The following is a 20,828-nucleotide window of genomic DNA, read 5'->3' as shown; positions in this document are numbered from 1 at the left end:
ACATCTTTATAGCTCAAACGCTGCACAAGTAGCTCATTTAAACTGAGTCAAATATAATGTAGTGGCCAAATATGCATCGTATTCATATAGCCTGTGACAAAGTGTACGAGTTATGGGTATGACTTCCAGCAAACTGTAAACAATCAGCTGCTGCAAATGAGCTCAAAGGCTCGCTGTACGAGATGTAATGACATGCACAAAAATGGAATTTATTAGCATTATATCCTGACTAGAATAATAGTTTTAATACAACTACACGCATTCATTTAGTTTATGCTATTCAGGGTGATGTAAACATGGCAAAAAACACAAACAATAAATCATATGGAATCAAAAACTATCGACCACAAACATCCTCAGTAAAACTGCAGAACAGTAGACTCAGTCTTATTTTGAATGATATTAGAACGTGGCTTTCAAATTAATGAGATTATGTGTTCATTGTGGAGCTTTAACTTTAGTCATTAATGAACAAGTAAGCCCTACTCTTTGTAAACAAAAAGCATTAAAGATGTAGTTCACCCAAACATTTAAATTCTGTCATTAATTTACTCACCCTCAGTGACTAAGCCACCAATGCCACATGGACAATGTCCTTACTACATTTCTGGGTCTGGGAACATTTCAGTTCCATTGCTGTCTATAAAGGGTCAGAAAGCTCTCAGATTTCAGCAAACATATCTTAGTCGTGTTCCGAAAAGAAACGAAGGTCTAATGGGTTTGGAACGACATGAGAGTGAGTAATTAATGACAGAATTTTCATTTTTGGGTGAACTATCACTTTAAAGATATTGAAAGAAGCAACAAAATGAACATTCTGTATGACTGACACATTACAGTGGCTGACTATACAGATTTAGTTTAGTCCTAGTGGTTTAGTGGTTTAAAAAGGTTTTTGCCCCCATCCTGTTTTTTTTTATTATTATTTAATTTATTTATTTGCATATTTGTCATACTTTAATGATTCAGGTCATCAAACTAATTTTAATATTACACAAAGATAACCCGACTATATACAAAATACAGTTTTGAAATGATAGGGAAAAAAGCTGTTCAAACCTGCCTGGCACTAAGTGAAAAAGTAATTGCCCCCTTAAATCGAATAGCTGGTTGTGCCAGCTTTAATAGCAACATCTGCAATTGAGCATTTGCGATAACTGTTAATGAGTCTTTCACATTGCTGTGGAAAATGTTTGTCCCACTCTTCTTTGCAGAACTGTTTTAATTCAGCCACATTGGAGGGTTTTTGAGCATGACAGGGCTGTGAAAGTCCTGCCACAGCATTTCAATTGGTCCAGACTTTGATTTGCCCACTCCAAAATCGTAATGTTCTTTTCTTAAGCCATTTGAAGGTGGACTTGGTTTGGTGTTTGTTTCCTGCTGCATAACCCAAGTGCGCTTGAGCTTGTGATCACAACTGATGGCCAAACATTCTTCTTCAGGAAGCCAGTTGTTTTCTGGTTGAAGTTCTGAGGCGGTCATAGACTGGAGGTGAACTCAGAGACACGGCATATATATATATATATATATACTCACCTAAAGGTTTATTAGGAACACCTGTTCAATATCTCATTAATGCAATTATCTAATCAAGAAAATCATATGGCAGTTGCTTCAATGCATTTAAATTAAATTAAATTGAAAATTACTTTTATCAGACGCTTTTATACAAAGCGACTTACAGTGCATTCAGGCTATGAATTTTTATCTATCATGTGTTCACGGGGAATTGAAACCTCAACCTTGCGCTTGATAGCGCAATGCTCTACTAATTGAGCTACAGGAACACATTTAGGGTTGTGGTCCTGGTCAAGACAATCTCCTGAACTTCAAGCTGAATGTCAGAATGGGAAAGAAAGGTGATTTAAGCAATTTTGAGCGTGGCATGGTTGTTGGTGTCAGACGGGCCGGTCTGAGTATTTCACAATCTGCTCAGTTACTGGGATTTTCATGCACAACCATTTCTAGGGTTTACAAATAATGGTGTGAAAAGGGAAAAACATCCAGTATGCGGCAGTCCTGTGGGTGAAAATGCCTTGTTGATGCTAGAGGTCAGAGGAGAATGGGCCGACTGATTCAAGCTGATAGAAGAGCAACTTTGACTGAAATAACCACTCGTTACAACCGAGGTATGCAGCAAAGCATTTGTGAAGCCACAACACACACAACCTTGAGGCGGATGACTTACAACAGCAGAAGACCCCACCGGGTACCACTCATCTCCACTACAAATAGGAAAAAGAGGCTACAATTTGCATGAGCTCACCAAAATTGCACAGTTGAAGATTGGAAAAATGTTGCCTGGTCTGATGAGTCTCTGATGATTTCTGTTGAGACATTCAGATGGTAGAGTCAGAATTTGGCGTAAACAGAAAGAGAACATGGATCCATCATGCCTTGTTACCACTGTGCACGCTGCTGGTGGTGGTGGAATGGTGTGGGGGATGTTTTCTTGGCACACTTTAGGCTCCCAGTGCCAATTGGGCATCGTTTAAATGCCACGGCCCACCTGAGCACTGTTTCTGACCATGTCCATTTCTTTATGACCACCATGTACCCATCCTCTGATGGCTACTTCCAGCAGGATAATGCACCATGTCACAAAGCTCGAATCATTGTGTTTTCTTGAACATGACAATGAGTTCACTGTACTAGTCACCGTAGTCACCAAATCTCAACCCAGTAGAGCATCTTTGTGATGTGGTGGAACAGGAGCTTCGTGCCCTGGATGTGCATCCCACACATCTCCATCAACTGCAAGATGCTATCCTATCAATATGGGCCAACATTTCTAAAGGATGCTTTCAGCACCTTGTTGAATCAATGCCACGTACAATTAAGGCAGTTCTGAAGGAGAAAGGGGGTCAAACACAGTATTAGTGTGGTGTTCCTAATAATCCTTTAGGTGAGTGTATATATTAGTGTATAGTCAGTGCATGTAGTTAATTATTATATTTCAGTACTAGTGCATGACTAAGTGAAATCAATCCAAATGACGTCCCTTTCCATCATCTGCTGGCGTAGAGTCACAAAGCTTTCAGACACAATTCTCACAGTGCTATAAAGAAGAGCCTAACATGGGGATGCACTGAAAGCTTCCTCTCTTAAAGCAGTGCTCCACTAAGCCTGGTCAGAGGAAGCTTGATCCCTCCAAGAAAAGCAGCGGTAATCCTCCCCCTCTTCCACTGAACGTGATGCCACACAGCGATGACTAACCGGCGGTGGCTCTAGTGCAGGCAGTGAGTCTCACTCCGACTGATGTGCTGTCACAAGCCTGCAGAGCACATAGCTCATGCAAACCCCTGTGTTTCTGACACGCCTGACTGTCGGGCGATCAGGCGAGCAGCCCAGCAAGATGAACGCCCGTGGGTGCGTGTTGTGCCAGTAGGTGAGTGCTGGTGTTAATCTCCCATCTACTTCACACTCCACACTCTCCTATACAGCCCTACACCAAAGTCAAGATTAATTTTAAACTGGCCGAGCTATTCAGATATAGATCGTGGTTTAATATTGATTATGATGGGGAATCAATGAATGGTTGAACGTCATGCATAGAAATCGTGATCGCAATTACTGATGTGGCTTTCATGCATAATGAACATCAGCCATTTCACCCTCAGCAGTTCTCTGCACAATTAAAGTAAACACAAGTCTTCTTCGCACTATATACAAAACAACATACAAAACTGACATACCATGTTCTGGTCATTGATACATCATGCCTTAGTTATCGAATGTTATTCAGCATTTCCATAAACACAAATAATTGAAAATATGCTCCTTTCAATATTGCAATAAATAACCAAATCTGTAAAACAGATTAAGCATGTCCATTCTAACTACAGACTTCTCATGAATTGATTAATTAGTAAATAATAATGCCACAGCCACATGAAGCCATAGCTTTCCCAATCCGATCTTTTTCCCCTTGTCTCAAGAAATATCTGCATACACAAGAATCCATGAAACCGATACAAACATATGTAGTATACATACCAGACCAGTATATGGCACTCTAATTTTGCCACAGTAATACACTAAAAACAGAGAAGAAGACGTGGACTATCCTCATAAACCTATACAAACAATCATTGAACAATACATTTATCAATCTGTGTTAATGTTAGTTAATAAAAAATAGTTTGTTCGTGTTTTTGTTGCTGTTACATTTGTTAGTGCACTGTAAAAAATAATCCATAAAATATACGGTAAAAAAAAAAAATGGCTACTGTGGTTGCCAGAATTATACCGTAAAAAAATATGGTAACACTGTTTAAAGGTTTTACCTTAAATTTACAGTTGAATACCGTAAAAAATAAGGTAACATTTTAGGTTAAAAGTTTTTACCTTTACAGTTTAATACCGTAATTTATCTGACATAATATTAATATACCAACTTATTGAAGTAATGAATTATTTTTTGTACCTTTGTAATACACTGGTAACCACCAAAAGCAGGTGGTGATGAGAAAGACGAGGCCTAAGAATCACAGATTAAAGTTTACCAATTTAAACAAAAGCAATAATACATGAGCAGCCATGTGATATTGATGTATATCAGCATGACAGTGTTCTGAAATACAGTATTAAAGTTAAATATAAATTATAAAATATAAAGTTATAAATTTACCCAAAATCACAATATCACAAGTTTGGTATTAGCAGATGGCATATATTGTCCTTAGATCATTAAGACCAAACAAAGTGCACTCTGTCTCAGAACCAGACTACAGTACAGTGCTGGATTGAGTTACATCATGCAACGTAAAAGATCATTTGCTACACATCGCTTAGCAGACAACTGAAGGAAAGGCTTCTGATTTGCAGTTTCTTGATCAACGAGTTTATGCTCATGTTACTTTAGAGATTGTTTGTTGACATATGAGTAAGATAAAGAATTACAAATATGAAAAGCAAATGTGTCACTCAAAATATATGAGCTGGTATAGGGAATGCTCAGTGATACAAATCTATCTGATATTCAATGAGGAAAATTTGTATAAACAAATATGACCACTACATAAGAAACCCACTTTCTTATAAAGACATGCTCATGCATTCTTCCTTGAAAACAGCTCATTTCACCTGTCTGCAAGCCTTTGAACAGCAAGTCCAACCCAGCAACTTTTGTGCAGTGCCATTTCACACAACAAACCAAGCCCACAGAAGCTTCTGGAGAACAAGCCCACCAGCTTGTGAATTGCGAGACATGTTTACCTCTCACAACATCCACATTAGCATGCACGACTCTTTGAGCTGCATGCTAACACAAAGTATATGGCTGCTTGCTGTACAACACTAATGCAGTAGTAGTTCTTGATACAGAACAAATGACTTTGCATTAGGGAAAAATTATTAAAATATAATAATTTTATAAAGTATAGTAACATTACAGCAAACTAAACTATAATCTTCTGAACAACTGAACTTCAATCATTCAATATGCTCATTTAATCATCCCACCATAATTTAATTAAAAAAAAAGAAAAGAAAAAGAGTTGTATTTTGGTCTTGCTTTGCATTTAAGATGTTAAGTCTTGTTACTTATCAATAACAATTACTACAAAATAAAATAAAAATCATAATAATCTATCTATCTATCTATCTATCTATCTATCTATCTATCTATCTATCTATCTATCTATATCTATATATATATATATATATATATATATATATATATATATATATATATATATGGGGGGGGGTCCTGAAATTTTTTTATATTCTTCAGAAAACAAGAATTAAGAACTTAAGCAGTTTTCCTTCTCAATTAAATGCATCTTGATTTAAGAATGTTAATTTATACTGGAAAACAAGACAAAAATACTGAGCAATCTTTTTTCTTATTACATTGTAAAAACATTTTATTTATTTTTATTTATTTATGTATTTATTTGTGTGAAAAATGTTAATCTACTGTTTCAGATATTAAAGTAACTGTTTAATATGACTACATTACCTTATAGGTCACTGTCGCTATAAGCTCGTTTATAATAGTCTGGTAACAACTGCACTACACCAACTAATAAACACGCGCTGTACAAACTCAACTCTTCAATCAGAGCGATGTCTGCAAAGCAATCCAGCCAGAAATAAAATCATGAGTGACCCACCAGTCTAGAAATGTGGTCTTCGCTCAAACTTTCCAATCGCTGCTGATGGTATTTTCCAGCCTCCTTCCCTTTGCGCACTTGTTCTCCTGTTCACTCGCGCTGGGAAGTTCCTCTCGCCTCTCGTATGCTAATCATTCTTCACGAGTACAGGGAGGACAGAGGACGAGGAGAGATGCGGAGACAGCCGGAGAAGGGAGAGAGCAGATAACGGTGGAAGGCAGGCAACCAATGGGCCTGGAGCTCTGAGACAGAGAGAGAGAGAGAGAGAGAGAGAGAGAGAGAGAGAGAGAGAGAGAGAGAGAGAGAGAGACCAAGGAATGGGGGAAGCACCAATGAGGCGGAGCAAAAGGATGCGAGGACGCGGCTGCCATAAAGAAAGAAAGAAAGAAAGAAAGAAAGAAAGAAAGAAAGAAAGAAAGAAAGAAAGAAAGAAAGAAAGAAAGAAAGAACAACTGTACGTTAGTCAGAGCCGAAATGCAAGGCGCTTACCCTCAGCTCAGCGCCCAGACCTCCACCCATCTCGGTGCCACAGGCGCGTTTGCCTTCTCTGTATCATGGACTAAATTTGCTCTAGCTCCCTTCCTTGCTCTGTGTGTGGCATGTTTGCAGCATCACTGCTTCCCATAGGCCTTGCCTTCTGAGTGTGTGAGTGTGTGTGCCTTATTTGGGCTAGTATCACGTCCATCATTTGCCTGCAGAAGAGAGCGGGGCTCGCTGGACTCATTAATGTCGTGAGGGCTGTGAGCGCTGGCAGAGCACCAGCAGCGTGGAGCGCTGAGATAACGGGCTTAAGAAGCAGCCAACCTCCCCTGCTCCGGCAGATAGATCTGTCTCCTCCCAGACAAAAGCGATGCTATCCATATATCCGCGCCACGCACATCCATACAGTCCATGTGGTGGGCTGGTAAGTCATATCCCAGCTAGCAAAAAAAAAATATATATAAATATATATATATATATATTGATAACGTTCTCTGAACATTCACAATGTGCAATTTTCAAAATCTTTTAATAGTGTTATATGTTTTAATATAATGTTCTCTGAATGGTTTAAAACAAGTACCTAGTCCAAATAACTTTTCAAAAAAATAAAATAAATAATAATAATAATAATAATAAAAACACCTTACTTTAATTGTGTAAGTAATATTTTTTGCGCAAAAGTTTTAGTAAGTTTATTTTGTGGCTAGGACAGTATTTTAAGACAGGGCGCGAGGTGTGAGGTCGACTCGAACTCGATCTAAGGACACATTAAATTGATCAAAAAATTTAAATACTTTCTATTGTAACAAAAAATTACAGGCTTACAAGATCAATTTTGTCTGCTTCTTTTGGAATCAGTTGCTGCACTGAGCTTCTTGTGTGTGTCTACAGTAGAATGTTCCAAATCACTCAGAGATTCCATTTCTGCATTTGTTTCAGTTTCAATTCTGAGGCTAAATTGCCATTCTATTGTCAGCTCAATTGTCATTTGATTTAAGTTATTATGCGTTTCATTGATTACTGCTTTATATGCTATTATTCAACTGAAGAATTATTTTTTTCTTCTGGCAATCCAGTTTATCTTTATCCACTGATGATGAAAAGGAAAAAAAAAATTATATGAGATTAGAAGGTGATTAGAAAACATGATATCCGTGAACACATGACATCAAGTAACTGACAGGGAAGTGATTAAAGATAAAGTGCTTGGTTTTGCGTGAGATGGAGTGATTGTGAGTGGATGTGATCACTGGGCTGTTCATCATCCTGACACTGAGTTGTGTGGTAACTGTGAAAGACGCATGCAGGAGCTCTGCGTCAGCCAAAAATGTCAAAACATTTATATTATTATTATTAATATTATTATTAATATTTTGAAATAAAAATATAAAATTAGCCCCTTGGAGTTAGATGGGCCACCATAAACTGCCACAGAATGCTTTCAGTCACATGTTGTTATTCTTTTTTTAAGTTAGCACTTGTAATTAATGGGGTTAGTATTTCCACGAATTTCACATGCATTTCAGACATTTAATTTAAACCTATAGTGAGTTCACCCATTCCATTTAAATTCATAGTGTTGCTTTTAATTGACATATCTTCAATTAAAATATGGTCTGTTAAATATATAAATATTCATAAAAGTCATAGAATAAATTTCACTTTTAAAATCAGTCTCTTTTACTGGGATTCTGCCCTGTCTGTCATTTAATTATTCACCTGAATTGTCAAAATAGCATTTTAAATAGAATAGTATTTTACATTAATGACAGTTCATATATATAAATATGAATACGAATAACATAATTTATATATTCTGTGAAGGTTTGCCCAGGGGATTGTCTTGGGCATGGCCTCTTTGAATAATTTAGCATTTTGTAAAATAAACAACTAAATTAGCAAATCACTCATATCTGAGTGATTCCATGTATTATTCAATTTCAATGATTGCATCACTTTTAATTTCATTGTTTAATAATAATAATAATAATAATAATATCTGACTACCATGGCATGTTCTTTTAATATGTTCTAAGAATGCTTTAATAATTATCTCTATATATTCTTCTCTATATTTTTGTATTGTCAGTCCACACTGACGCCAGATGTTCCTGATTGCTCATGGAGTGGACAGCGCCTGGTGCTGAAAGCTTCAACCTCAGAGCTGTGATGCTAATGGGCAAGACAGTGAGAGGAGGAGCTCTGGGTAAAGGAACATCAGCCCACATTCACCGATATTATGCTGAAAAATAGCTGAAACACAACTGGAAGTGGAGGCTGTTTGAGAAATACAGCAGATGACTGTAAATAGGTTGTGTTTTGAAGCAGTGGGGCATTCTGGCTTTTGATATGAGGAGGCTGTACAGCTACAGCACAGGAACAGCTTAGGAACTAGGTCAGGTTTTAGAGCCCGCCACAAAACAGACAGCGAGCAAAAATAGACATTTAGTTCACATGACTTTCGTGATGCTTACAGCTGAAATCAAATATGACTGCTAAAGATTAGTGAATTGAACGTTACCGGATTCAGAACGTAAAATTACCATAGCAAAGACGATTAAATGACTTCATGCTCACAGAAAGTAGGAAATGCAAAGTACTGAAATAACAAGCAGTTCATTTCAAGACTGGCAATCAGAAAACCTGAATAAATCGCATTATTTAAGAGGGCGGCGAGCGTTCGACTGAGCATCCTATTGTGGGTTTGAATGAATAATGCACATGTATTAAAATTCCTATATGTTTTTGTCCAAAGCATGGCTGATTTGATACAGAGTAGGAGTTTTATGCATACCAAGAATGAGAATCACCCAATCAGAAATGGTGTTTCAGTACAGTGAAATGAAGACCCTGTTTAGCCCTCTTGCTAATCGCTGTTGGATGCTGGTGTAATAAAGCATGCAGACTGTTCTAAAGCACAGCGACTACAGTCAGCTCACCAGAATAAACATCTGTGCTAATAATGTTTCACACTCCTACTCGTCCAACCCTCTAAACACACACACACAACCTCTCTGACTCTCTCCTTTGCTGCCTCCATACCCATGGCATATGACCTTCTGTTAAATAGATAAAGAATGCGCTTATCAGTCATGCAAATGAGGCTGAATTCATTTTGCACAACAGATGGTCTCATAGATAATGATGATGGAGGAGAGAAAATTAAATGTCTCTTGTGCGGTGGTCATGGCAACGGAGCCCAGAGTAATATCAATAACAAGCGCGGCGCATAATAAGGTTGTCAGTCCTGCGAATCAAAGTCTCTCAAAGCTGGGGAAACCCTCGCAAGTTTACCACCGGCCCTTCTGATGCTTCTCTTTTAGACAAAACAGACGCCATCTACTCTGATGCTGCTTCCAAAAATTGTTGTTTTGCAAGAAACGTCTATGTTGGTTGGATAAATGATAATGTCTTGGGTCAAGCATTCAAAGTAATTGTGCATTTAATGTGGAACTATATGCTAAATGTTTTAAATTAAAATACAATCCCATTAAAAGGTAATAGGCTATGTTTGAGAGAATGCAAATCTTTTACTTGACTAAAATCAATCAGTGGGCAGTTTAGATATTTATTATTTTGGTTTTCATTCCTTAACACACAAAAATCAATTAATATCATATCATTGATGCAACTCACTCTTAAAAGATACAAATTTGACATCACTTACCTTCAACACCTGCCCCCTATTCATTTTTCACAGATTTTGATCAGATTTTTATCTGTCTAACAGTAAATCTTTGTTGGTAAAAACTTGGTAAAATACTGCGTTCTGTGTGTGTTTCTGTGGAAACATTGCTCATTATGGCATTCACAACCCATTTTAATATCCTAATATGAGTGGGGGGTGCTTTTAATGAAGAGAAAAGAAGGCAGAATCTGTCTTTATTTTAGGCAAATTACTGCACATTGTGATACTGAAGGTTTTGTTTTTATTTAGTTTTTGTTTTTGTTTTTTTACAATAATGTGCACTCATTACTGACTGATTTTAAAAAATATTAAATACATAATTACTAAATAAATGAAACAACTATTAATAACATACAGCACCAATACCAAATTAACTAATTAATAAACTTATAATGATGAATTAACTGACTGTTAATTCATGACTAATGCTAGTCTAATTTAGCTAGTGAATAATCAGCTCATTTAGGTTCATTAGCTAATAGCAGAAGTGTAGTTAATACCAATATAATTATATAGAAAACTAAGGGTAACTTGTAACTTACTTCCGTAGCTTGTTTTAAGGTGTTTCTTATGTGGTGTTTGGTAGAGCACATTTTCCTTTTTCTCTTTTTGTTTTTAGCTTTCTCTTCCACCTGAAAATTTTAAGGACCTCAGCTTTGAGGCAGATGAAATATCTGTGCCAATAATTTCCCCAAACCATTCTTCATTCCCCTCAGTTTTTCCTCTCAGAAATAGAATTAATGCAATAAGCAAAGCCCTGCTGCCCCCTACCTGCTCATGCTCTTCCTGTTGTGTCCAGTCCTCAGAGCACTTCCTGTGAGATGAGTCAGCGGTTTGATGGAGTGACGCATGTGTCTGCCAGTCTGGCTGCTTGCGTTAGTTCAGCGCTGGCCCCTAACCTCCGCTCAACCACACCATTAGACGAAGGGAGGAAGAACTGATTTACTGTGAGATGTAGAAGAATGGAAATGACAGTCAGGGATGAGGAGATACAAATGATTTAGTAAGTGACGAGAGTAAGACTGAAGAATAGTACAGATATAAACTACACAAAGACACTGGAGGAAAAGACAAGGAAGGTTAAAAGAAATATGCTAAATATGAACTTTGAGAAAAACAGAAAAGAGTCAACAATCCTAGTGAGAACAACAATCCTAGTATTCACAGGTTTTGAGGTAAAACTTGTCATTGATGTCATGTTTTTATATTTATACCTCATATTTATTACATTGAATATTACTTTAAAATTGATTCGATTTTGCATTAACAAAGCTTCATTTAAGTAGCATTACAGTGTTTAGTATTCTGACATTATTATTTCATTTTTTATGATACAAAATTTCAAGTTCAAGTTGGCCACAATTATTGGCACACAGTTATAGCAACGTCCTTTTCCCAAGATAATAGCTCTGAGTTTTCTTCTATAATGCCTGGAGAGTTTGTAGAACACCTGGGAAGAGATCAGAGACCATTCCTTCATCCAAGATCTCTCCAGATCCTTCAGATTCACAGCTCCATGTTGGTGCTTCTCGTCATCAGTTCACCCCACTCATTTCTTATAGGGTTCAGGTCAGAGGAATGGGATGGCCATGGCAGAAGCTTCATTGTGTGCTCAGTGACACATTTTGGTGTCCATTTTGATGTTTGTTTTGGATTATTGTTATGATGGAAGATCCACCTATGGCTCATTATAAGATGCCATGCATCTGAGCAAGACATCCAGGACCTCTGGCAGAAAAAAAAACAGGACCACAACATTAAAGGTTCAGCAGTATATTTAACCGTGGACATGTTTTTTTTTTGTTTGTTCTAAATCTATCTGATGAGTTTGCTGCCACAAAGCTATTTTTTATGTTTCATCTAACCATAGAAACCAGTTCCAATGAAGTTCCAGTCGTGTCTGAATATGCTGGGGTTTGCTTTTGGATGAGTGATGAGAAGATTCCCCAAGATTCAACTACTCTCTGCTATTCTCCAGCTTTGATCCTTGGAGAGTCCATGGCCACTCAAATTAACCTCCTCACCATGCATTTGGATGATACAGACACGTCCTCTTCCAGGCAGATTTGTAACATAGTTGATTAGAACCTCTTAATTATTGGGAATTTCAATGCTTTAGCTCTTCTCTTTTTTTACAGCCACTTTCTATTTTGAGAAGCTCAATGATCTAGTTCTGCACATCAGAACTATATTCTGTGTATGAATCTTAGTCAGAGAGAATGATTTATGTACAATAAACAGATGCAGTTATATACAGTACATACTACATTCCTGTGATAGAACATGGTCTCTCTTTCTCTCTCTCTCTCTCTCTCTCTCTCTCTCTCTCTCTCTCTCTCTCTCTCTCTCTCTATTTCTTTCCTTCCTAGAGCCGGCAATTATGTTCCATATAACAATAGCGGGCGAGCTGAGAATGCTGGTAAATGACAGAGCGTGTGAGATGTGTGAGAAACAGCATCTCCCGGATGGCCATCATGAAGGCTTCTGTGTCCTACTTTAACTGCTCCTGTAAATAATACATTTTCTCTTCGATTGAGGGAAAAATAAAGAGAGGGATAAATACCCATAATGCAGTGCCCCCTGATGTGTCTGCCAGCACAGATGAGAGGATGTGCTCTGACTAGAACCATACAACCAATGCTGAATTACAGCTGCATATACATTATGGCATCTATATAAAAAGAAGGGCGGAAATTGAGGCAAAAAATTAGATATAATGAATGAAAGGGGAAGAAGGGCATTTTGATATAAAACAACCACATATGTATTTGTTACTCTTGCAGTTTCCTTGTTAGATTCCCCCACCCCCTTTCCCAGATCTCTCTCTTTAAGTCACTGATTAGTAGGATGGCCAACATTCTGCCTACCAAATACAGGACAGGGTATTCATTTATTTGTTTGTTTGTTTTGAATTTAACAATTTTAAAATTAATGTTTTTCAATTGCACCGCACTGGTTGTGCTGTGCTTGTCATTTATTGTGTGCAACCAGTGAAGACATCACAATAGACACAATAATAAAAAATATTATTATTATTATTATTATTATTATTATTTCATTTTCAACAATTTTCATTTTTTTTTTTACATACTATTTATATCATCTGACAAACTCATGTGCGTTTCTGGATGTGGTCGTTACCTGGCGTAAAGTGATTGTCATGTTCTCATTGCAAGAAGATGACCATCTCAAAGGGGCAAGGCCGGAGCTTTCTGGAGTGGAAAATTCGGCTTCGCTGCTCCCTTCCAGGATTGTAACAATGCCTGAATCAGATCTGGAAATGACGGCTAAGCATCCAAGGGCTGATGTAGATCTCCACCATGTCCCGAGCCCACAAGGTTGGCAGATCGATTCTTCAGGGTGGCCCTTGCTGGTTCTCAGCACCTTCTAGAAAGATGGCAGTCACACTGAAACAGTTTCAGAGGCTCCTGGGGCATATGGCAGCTACAGCGGCAGTCACGCCGCTGGGGCTGCTTCATATGACACCACTTCAACACTGGCTTCATGGCCGAGCCCTGAGGTGGATGTGGCTATGCAGCACTCACCGGGTACAAGTCACACCAGCCTACCACCAAAACCTTCACCCTATAGTCAGGCCTTGCGCTTTTCTGTACAAGATTGCCCTTGGAACAGGTCTCCAGGCATGCTGTGGTTTACACGGATGCCTCCACATACAACATGCACACAATGTCGGGGGTTTGGATGGCCCCCTAAATTGCACTGGCACATCAACTGCCTAGAGTTGTTAGCAGTATGCCTTGCCTTGAACTGTCTCAGAGGGCTTTAACGAGGCAAGCACGCACTAGTCCTCACAGATAACACTGCAACCACTGTGTACATCAACCGACAATGTGGTCTATGCTCCCGTTGCATATTGCATCTCACCCGCCACCTCCTCTTCTACAGTCAGAAGCATCTGAGTTCACTTTGTGCCATTCATACTCTGGATCTGCAAAACCATATGGCCGACAAGGAGCAGGTCATGCTTGTGGCATCTTACTGGCCCACTAGGGCCTGGTTCTTGGAACTAATGCTACTAGGATTGTTCCTTTGGCTTTCAAAAATTTATTAAAACAATTAATTTATACAATTTTACTAAGATATGCTTTTATGTTTTTAAAAGTTATTTTATGGAAATGGAGTCTGGGTCGCACATAAGGAATTTACTGCTGTTACTAACAACTTACATTGGATTCGAAGAACGGCTGCTCTGGTTCGCCCTGTGTTGGAATGCAGGGTCAGCGCAGAATTTTTTTTATCCCTATTGTCGATATTAACTAGGGGATTTCGGCATTGCTTGGCTGTTCTTGCTGCTGTTGTCTTGCCGGGAGGATTTGTGTAGGGGAATACCGTCGTCGACTTCCATTGGGTCGACTCATTATCTTCATCTTCATCCTGCCTGTGTTCTGAGGAGGTGGTAAACAGGATCAGAAGTATCAAAGGAGTAGTTCTGGGGACGCTGTCCAATTTGTAGTGAGTGACTGAATGATGTGGTTTGCTGAGTTAGGTTATTTGCCTTATTGTCTGTTGCCCCCTGGAACAGTTGATATAAAACCCGCTTGGCTCCTGATATTTATTTAACATGTACTGAGCTGGGGATTATTCGTCGACCTCGATATGTTCATCATGGTTTTCGCACGGAAACTACCATCACTACACCAGAATCTATACCTACTATATGGTTCATTCTGGATTTTATGTTTATTACTGAAAATTATTTAAGCCCCTTTTCTGAACTTTCTCCCACAAACTGTAGCTTTTCCAGCTGCCCTAGAAAGTCTATGAAGGGTTTGCTGTCATTTTTAAAAGCATGTTTAAGTCTAGGCTCTTACCATTAGACAGCTATATGACAATTTTGAGGCTATGTTATGCAATGTTGAATCTCCATATCATCTGCTCATTGCAGTGATGTATGGACCACCAAAATCAAAAAGTGACTTCTTAAAAGATTTCTCAGAATTTATATCTGATATAGTCACAAGAAGTGAAAACCTCTTGATTGTTGGTGATTTTAATATACATCTGTGTTGTCCTTCAAAGCCTCTTGTAAAAGAGTTTGTACATCTTATTAACTCTTTTAATCGTATGCAGTCGACATCTGGCCATACTCACAAATTAGGAAACAAACTTGATCTTGTGCTATCCTCAGGCTTCTCCATCAAAGACATTGATGTAAAAGACTCTGGTTTGTCAGATTATTGGCCTGTTGTGTTTGATAGTGATATTACTCCTTGCAGTTCTGTATATCAACCTTCTACTTTTCTTGCTCGCCTCTTAAATTCATCTACTTCTTTGTATTTTAAGGAGCTGTTTTCAGTTTCTGCAGCAGATAGTACTACTCTGGCATCACAAGTCTTGGACGTGGAGGACACGGTTTCCAATTTGAATGCTTCCTGTTTGGAAGTTTTAAACACTCTAGCTCCTCTTTAAGTTAAGAAAACCAAACAAAATAAGCAGCCCTGGCTAAATGATGACATCAAAGCTTTAATAAAAATTTGTAGAAGGTCAGAAAGAAATTGGAAATGGGATAAATTGCAAATTTCCTAACAACTTTTGCAAGCTAGGCTGTCCCAATATCAGGAAGCAGTTTCTTTATCAAGAGCTAATTATTTTTACAGTTTGATTGCAAAAAAAAAATGTCATTTTCCAAAGTCCCTGTTTTCCACTTTAAATTCTGTGTTAAATTCTCCAACTGTATCCAGTTTACTTCCAAGTGTAGTGCTGTGTGAGAAGTTTTGTTTCTTCTTCATAGACAAGATGGTTGGTATTCAGTCCCAGATTGTATCACTTTTACCCAAAAGCTGTCATAATTTACAGATTACTACATCTAGCCTGTCAGTTTTTCAGCCTATTTCCCATTCTGGAGTACCCTAACTTTGTTGGGGTAATTTTGTTTGCGTTGTGAGCAGTTGCAGCTTGTTTGTGTATTTCCTTGTGTTGCCAGTATTTGCAGCATGTTTGCTGTCAAACTGATGAAGATGTTTTCTTAATTTGCTGGTGCAAATTTTTTATTTGAATGTGTTTTGTGAAGTTGAGCTCTCTCGGCCACCATGCCTCGCCCCTATTTTGAAATCTTTATCCCACACATACATACACAACCATGGCAACGACGATTGCGGAAACAAACGAAGATGACACACAAGCATAAAAAAAAAAATTCCAACATGGATAAGTTGTGTGAAACAACGCAAAATCAACATTACTCACCTTTCAAAAAGAAACAAAGAAACCTCAGCTTCCGATTCGAGCCCTTCCCAATCCTTGAGTTTCTCTCCACCGCTGGAAAGCTGCTCCAATATTTACGCGGGTCCTACCTTTTGCCTGATTGTAAACACTCTTTTTTATCCGCCATCTCTTTCAATCTGTAGTCGATCTGCTAATATTCAAATTTTGAATAAAAGTGTCAGCTAAATTACTGAAATGCATGTAATATGCGTCCTGTGAACTCAAGCGCTCTCTTCTCGCTATCAGGACAAGAAACGCCCCCTTACCGCTGATTTTCTACAAGTGTGTTTTGGGACTCGGTCAGACACTGCGGTCAAAAGAGCTACAGACTGAAATGGAACTGAAGGAGGGAACGTAGACGTCACGTCCAGTTGCCACAGTTACTGTACCACCACTGAGCGGCAGGTTCCCGGCTCAGGTCCTTAGCAAAAACTGGTCTGCACTGCACCTGTTGCTTTTTTTTTGCTCACCCTGTGATCAGCGGCAGCTGGATGCAATCATCGCATGCCAATGTGCTTTGGCTTGTTTAGTTACACTTGAAGTGAATTTGTCTCTCTAAAGAAGATCCCAAGATCCCGTAGCCAGATTAGAAAGAAAATGAAAATAAAAAGGCTATAAGGATTTTTTTTTTTTTTTTTTTTTTTAACAAAAGCAAAAGTGAGGGGGGGGGGATCCTCATTGCAATTAAAAAGGCTTATAATTGATGTGTATGAATTTATTGTTTCAGCTTACTAAAAGAATGCAGTGAATAAAAAATGACATCTTTCTCAATACAAAATGTGTAACACCTGATGTGAAACCTGTGATGGCTGGTGAAAGACAGTCCGGAAACAAATGCGAGTTAACAGGATTTAATGAGATGAAGACAAGTAGAACAATGACACACAAAGACGATGGGACGATAACACTCCAGGGAGACGGTGGTTGGTGAGAAATCCAGCCGGAAGTGGAGTGTAGGTGGGAAGTCCGGGTCTAGGTGGCGTGAGGAAGCAGGAGAGAGTGGCACAGGAACTGCGGGGAATAGAGCCGAAGGTAAGTGTCCATGGCTGAGTGATCGTGCGGAGAGTGGATGAGGTTCTAGGGAAAAACACAGACATCCAAACGCAAACTAACACTAAAGCCAGACGGGGGTAACACAACGACATGAAACAACGATCTCACAAACACAAGACGTGAGACAAACCATTATATAGGAGATGAGTAATGATTGGCAGCTGTTGCTGATACAGTTAACGGAGACGCCCACAACTAATCAGTGCAGACGCAGAACACACAGAATTCACCACAAAGTGTAAACAACCCGAGATCACGGTTTACCAACCGTGACAGTACCCCCCCCTCTAAGAACTCCTCCTGGAGTTCCCAGAAGGGCCTACCTGCTGATTGAATTCATCAATAAGGGAGTGATCCAATATGTCCCTAGCAGGTACCCAACTCCTCTCCTCCGGACCGTAACCTTCCCAGTCCACCAGATACTGGAATCCTCGTCCCCTCCGTCTCGAGTCCAGAATACGATTAACCGAAAATGCTGGTTCCCCTTCTACGAGACGCGGCGGCGGGGGAACCGGAGTAGGCGGATTAATACGTGCATAAAACACGGGTTTAATTTTGGACACATGAAAGGCGGGGTGTATCCTCTTGTACGCAGGAGGTAGTTTGAGGCGGACTGTCACCGGACTAATGATCTTGGTGATAGTGAACGGGCCGATAAATTTGGGAGCTAATTTGTTAGAAACGGATCGCAATGGAATGTTACTGGTAGAAAGCCACACTTTTTGACCCACGACGTAGACGGGAGGCTTTGACCGGTGGCGATCGGCCTTGGCCTTAGTGCGCTCCCTCACCCGGAGCAGAGTCTCACGGGCTCTGGTCCAGGTGCGGTGGCACCTCTGGACAAACGCGTGAGCGGAGGGGACCGTGACTTCAGATTCCAGACTGGGAAATGCTGGTGGCTGGTACCCTACACTACACTGGAATGGAGAGAGGCCCGTAGCTGACACTGGCAACGAATTGTGGGCGTACTCCACCATAGAGTTGTTGACTCGAGGAAGAAGGATTCTTGAAAATCTCAATGTCCTCTCTAAATCTTGGTTGGCTCGCTCAGACTGTCCGTTGCTTTGGGGATGATAACCCGACGACAAGCTAACTGACGCTCCTAATAACTTGCAAAATTCTCTCCAAAATTTGGATATAAACTGGGATCCCCTGTCTGAGACAACGTCTACCGGGAGGCCATGAAGCCGAAAGACGTGATCTAACACAGTAACCGCTGTCTCCTTGGCTGTCGGTAATTTGGGCAAGGGAATGAAATTTGCCGCCTTCGAGAACCGGTCCACTACAGTCAAAATGACTGTCATGCCATTAGAGGGCGGGAGGGCAGTAACAAAATCTAGAGCGATATGTGACCAGGGTCTCGAAGGGACAGACAGCGGTTGAAGGAGCCCATCAGGAGGTCGGTTAGATGACTTACCACTGGCACACACTGAGCAAGCCAAAACAAAATCGCGGACGTCGCGAGCCATACGTGGCCACCAGAATCGTTGTCTAACCAACCCATTAGTTCTACTTATCCCTGGATGACAAGCCATGTTGGAACAATGACCCCACCGGACAACTTCGGACCTTAACTCCTCCGGCACAAATAAGCGGTTCAGTGGGCAACCAGACGGAGGCGTTACCCCTTCTAAGGCCGTCTTGACCTTCGATTCGACCTCCCATACGAGTGCTGAGTAAAACTAATCTCTCAGGCAAAATACACTCAGGAGTAACGGGACGGGCGGAGGGATCAAAAAGACATGACAAAGAATCGGGTTTAACGTTCTTGGAACCTGGGCGGTACGATAGGGTAAAATCAAAACGACCGAAAAAAAGTGCCCACCGAGCCTGCCTGGAATTGAGTCTTTTAGCAGTTCTAATGTATTCTAAATTCTTATGATCGGTCCAAACAATAAAGGGAACCCCTGAACCCTCTAACCAGTGGCGCCACTCCTCCAACGCTAATTTGACCGCCAACAACTCTCTATTGCCAATGTCATAATTACGTTCGGCAGGAGATAATCGATGAGAGAAAAACGCGCAAGGGTGGACCTTATCGTCTGAAGCAGCACGTTGGGACAACACTGCTCCTACCCCCACCTCTAATGCGTCGACCTCCACCACGAACTGCCGTGTGGGATCAGGAGCGACAAGGATGGGAGCCGAAACAAAGCGGCTCTTTAGGTTGGAAAACGCAGTTTCAGCTGCGTCAGACCACCTGAACGGAGTACTGGGGGAGGTCAAGGCTGTCAGAGGTGAGGCTAGTTGGCTGTAATTACGAATAAAACGCCGATAGAAATTGGCGAACCCCAGAAACCGCTGTAGGGCCTTACGGGAATCTGGAGATGGCCAATCTATCACAGCCTTTACCTTGTCAGGGTCCATTCGTATTCCCTCAGACGACACGATAAACCCTAGGAAGGGGACCGACTGTGCATGGAATACGCACTTCTCCGCCTTGACAAAAAGCCCATTCTCTAGTAACCTCTGGAGCACTCGTCTGACATGTTGGACATGTTCCTGGAGAGATGAAGAAAAAATCAGTATGTCATCCAGGTAAACATATATAAACTGATCTACCATATCTCTCAACACGTCATTCACGAGTGCTTGGAAAACCCCAGGTGAGTTGGAAAGCCCGAACGGCATAACCAAATATTCAAAATGCCCTCTAGGGGTATTAAAGGCAGTTTTCCATTCATCCCCCTTCCTGATGCGGACCAAATGGTAAGCGTTACGTAAATCCTCCCTGCCGGTCGCGGCCCGGTCGAAAACTCTCTTCATCTCTTCAGATAGGAGGTGGAACGAGGCACAGCACGGATGTTGATTCTCCCACACTGCCGTTCCCCATAAGGCAGCCTTGCCTGATAATAGTGTGAGCGTGAACGCTACCTTGGATTCTTCTGCGGCGAAAGTGCGGGGCTGCAGGGCAAAATGCATAGAGCACTTGTTAAGAAATGTTCTGCAATAAGTTGGCTCACCAGCGTAATTCTCCGGTGCCGGAAGTCGCGGCTCAGGCCGGAAGTGGTCCTGGGGAATCCCCGGGGGAACGGTCGGTGCAGGCGGGGCGATGGGCGCAGTGGGAGACGTGAGCTGATGGATCTGCTGGGTGAGCTCGGACACCTGTGCCACCAGCGCTTGGACAGCGCGTCCGGTGTTCGAGATGCTCTCCTGCTGCTGATCCATTCTCTTGACGCTATGGTGCATGAAATCGGTGAGGGTGTTGGTGCTCGCTGCTTCCATGTTGGGTGAGATCGTTCTGTGATGGCTGGTGAAAGACA

The 20,828-nt window shown here is 40.4% G+C and overlaps 1 protein-coding gene across 3 annotated transcripts in view; it reads right to left on the bottom strand.

The window, feature by feature from the left end:
* The window catches only part of myt1lb (myelin transcription factor 1-like, b), a 112,474-nt gene extending 105,651 nt beyond the window's left edge, over positions 1–6,823 (bottom strand). For 2 of the 3 annotated variants that reach the window (XM_026285280.1, XM_026285281.1), the window contains exons 1-2: positions 6,606–6,822; positions 6,117–6,358 (exon numbers count right to left, since the gene is read on the bottom strand). The gene's annotated coding sequence lies outside the window, so the exon portion shown is untranslated. Of the gene's footprint in view, positions 1–6,116; positions 6,359–6,605 lie in introns of all 3 variants that reach the window. The other variant, XM_026285279.1, reaches the window with a different exon arrangement.
* Positions 6,824–20,828: the final 14,005 nt, after the last annotated feature.

Source organism: Carassius auratus, chromosome 17 (genome assembly GCF_003368295.1).
Source record: "Carassius auratus strain Wakin chromosome 17, ASM336829v1, whole genome shotgun sequence".
In the NCBI taxonomy this organism is placed as follows: Eukaryota; Metazoa; Chordata; class Actinopteri; order Cypriniformes; family Cyprinidae; genus Carassius; species Carassius auratus.
Note: the sequence above shows the minus strand (reverse complement) of the source record. Positions and strands in the feature narration are given on the sequence as shown.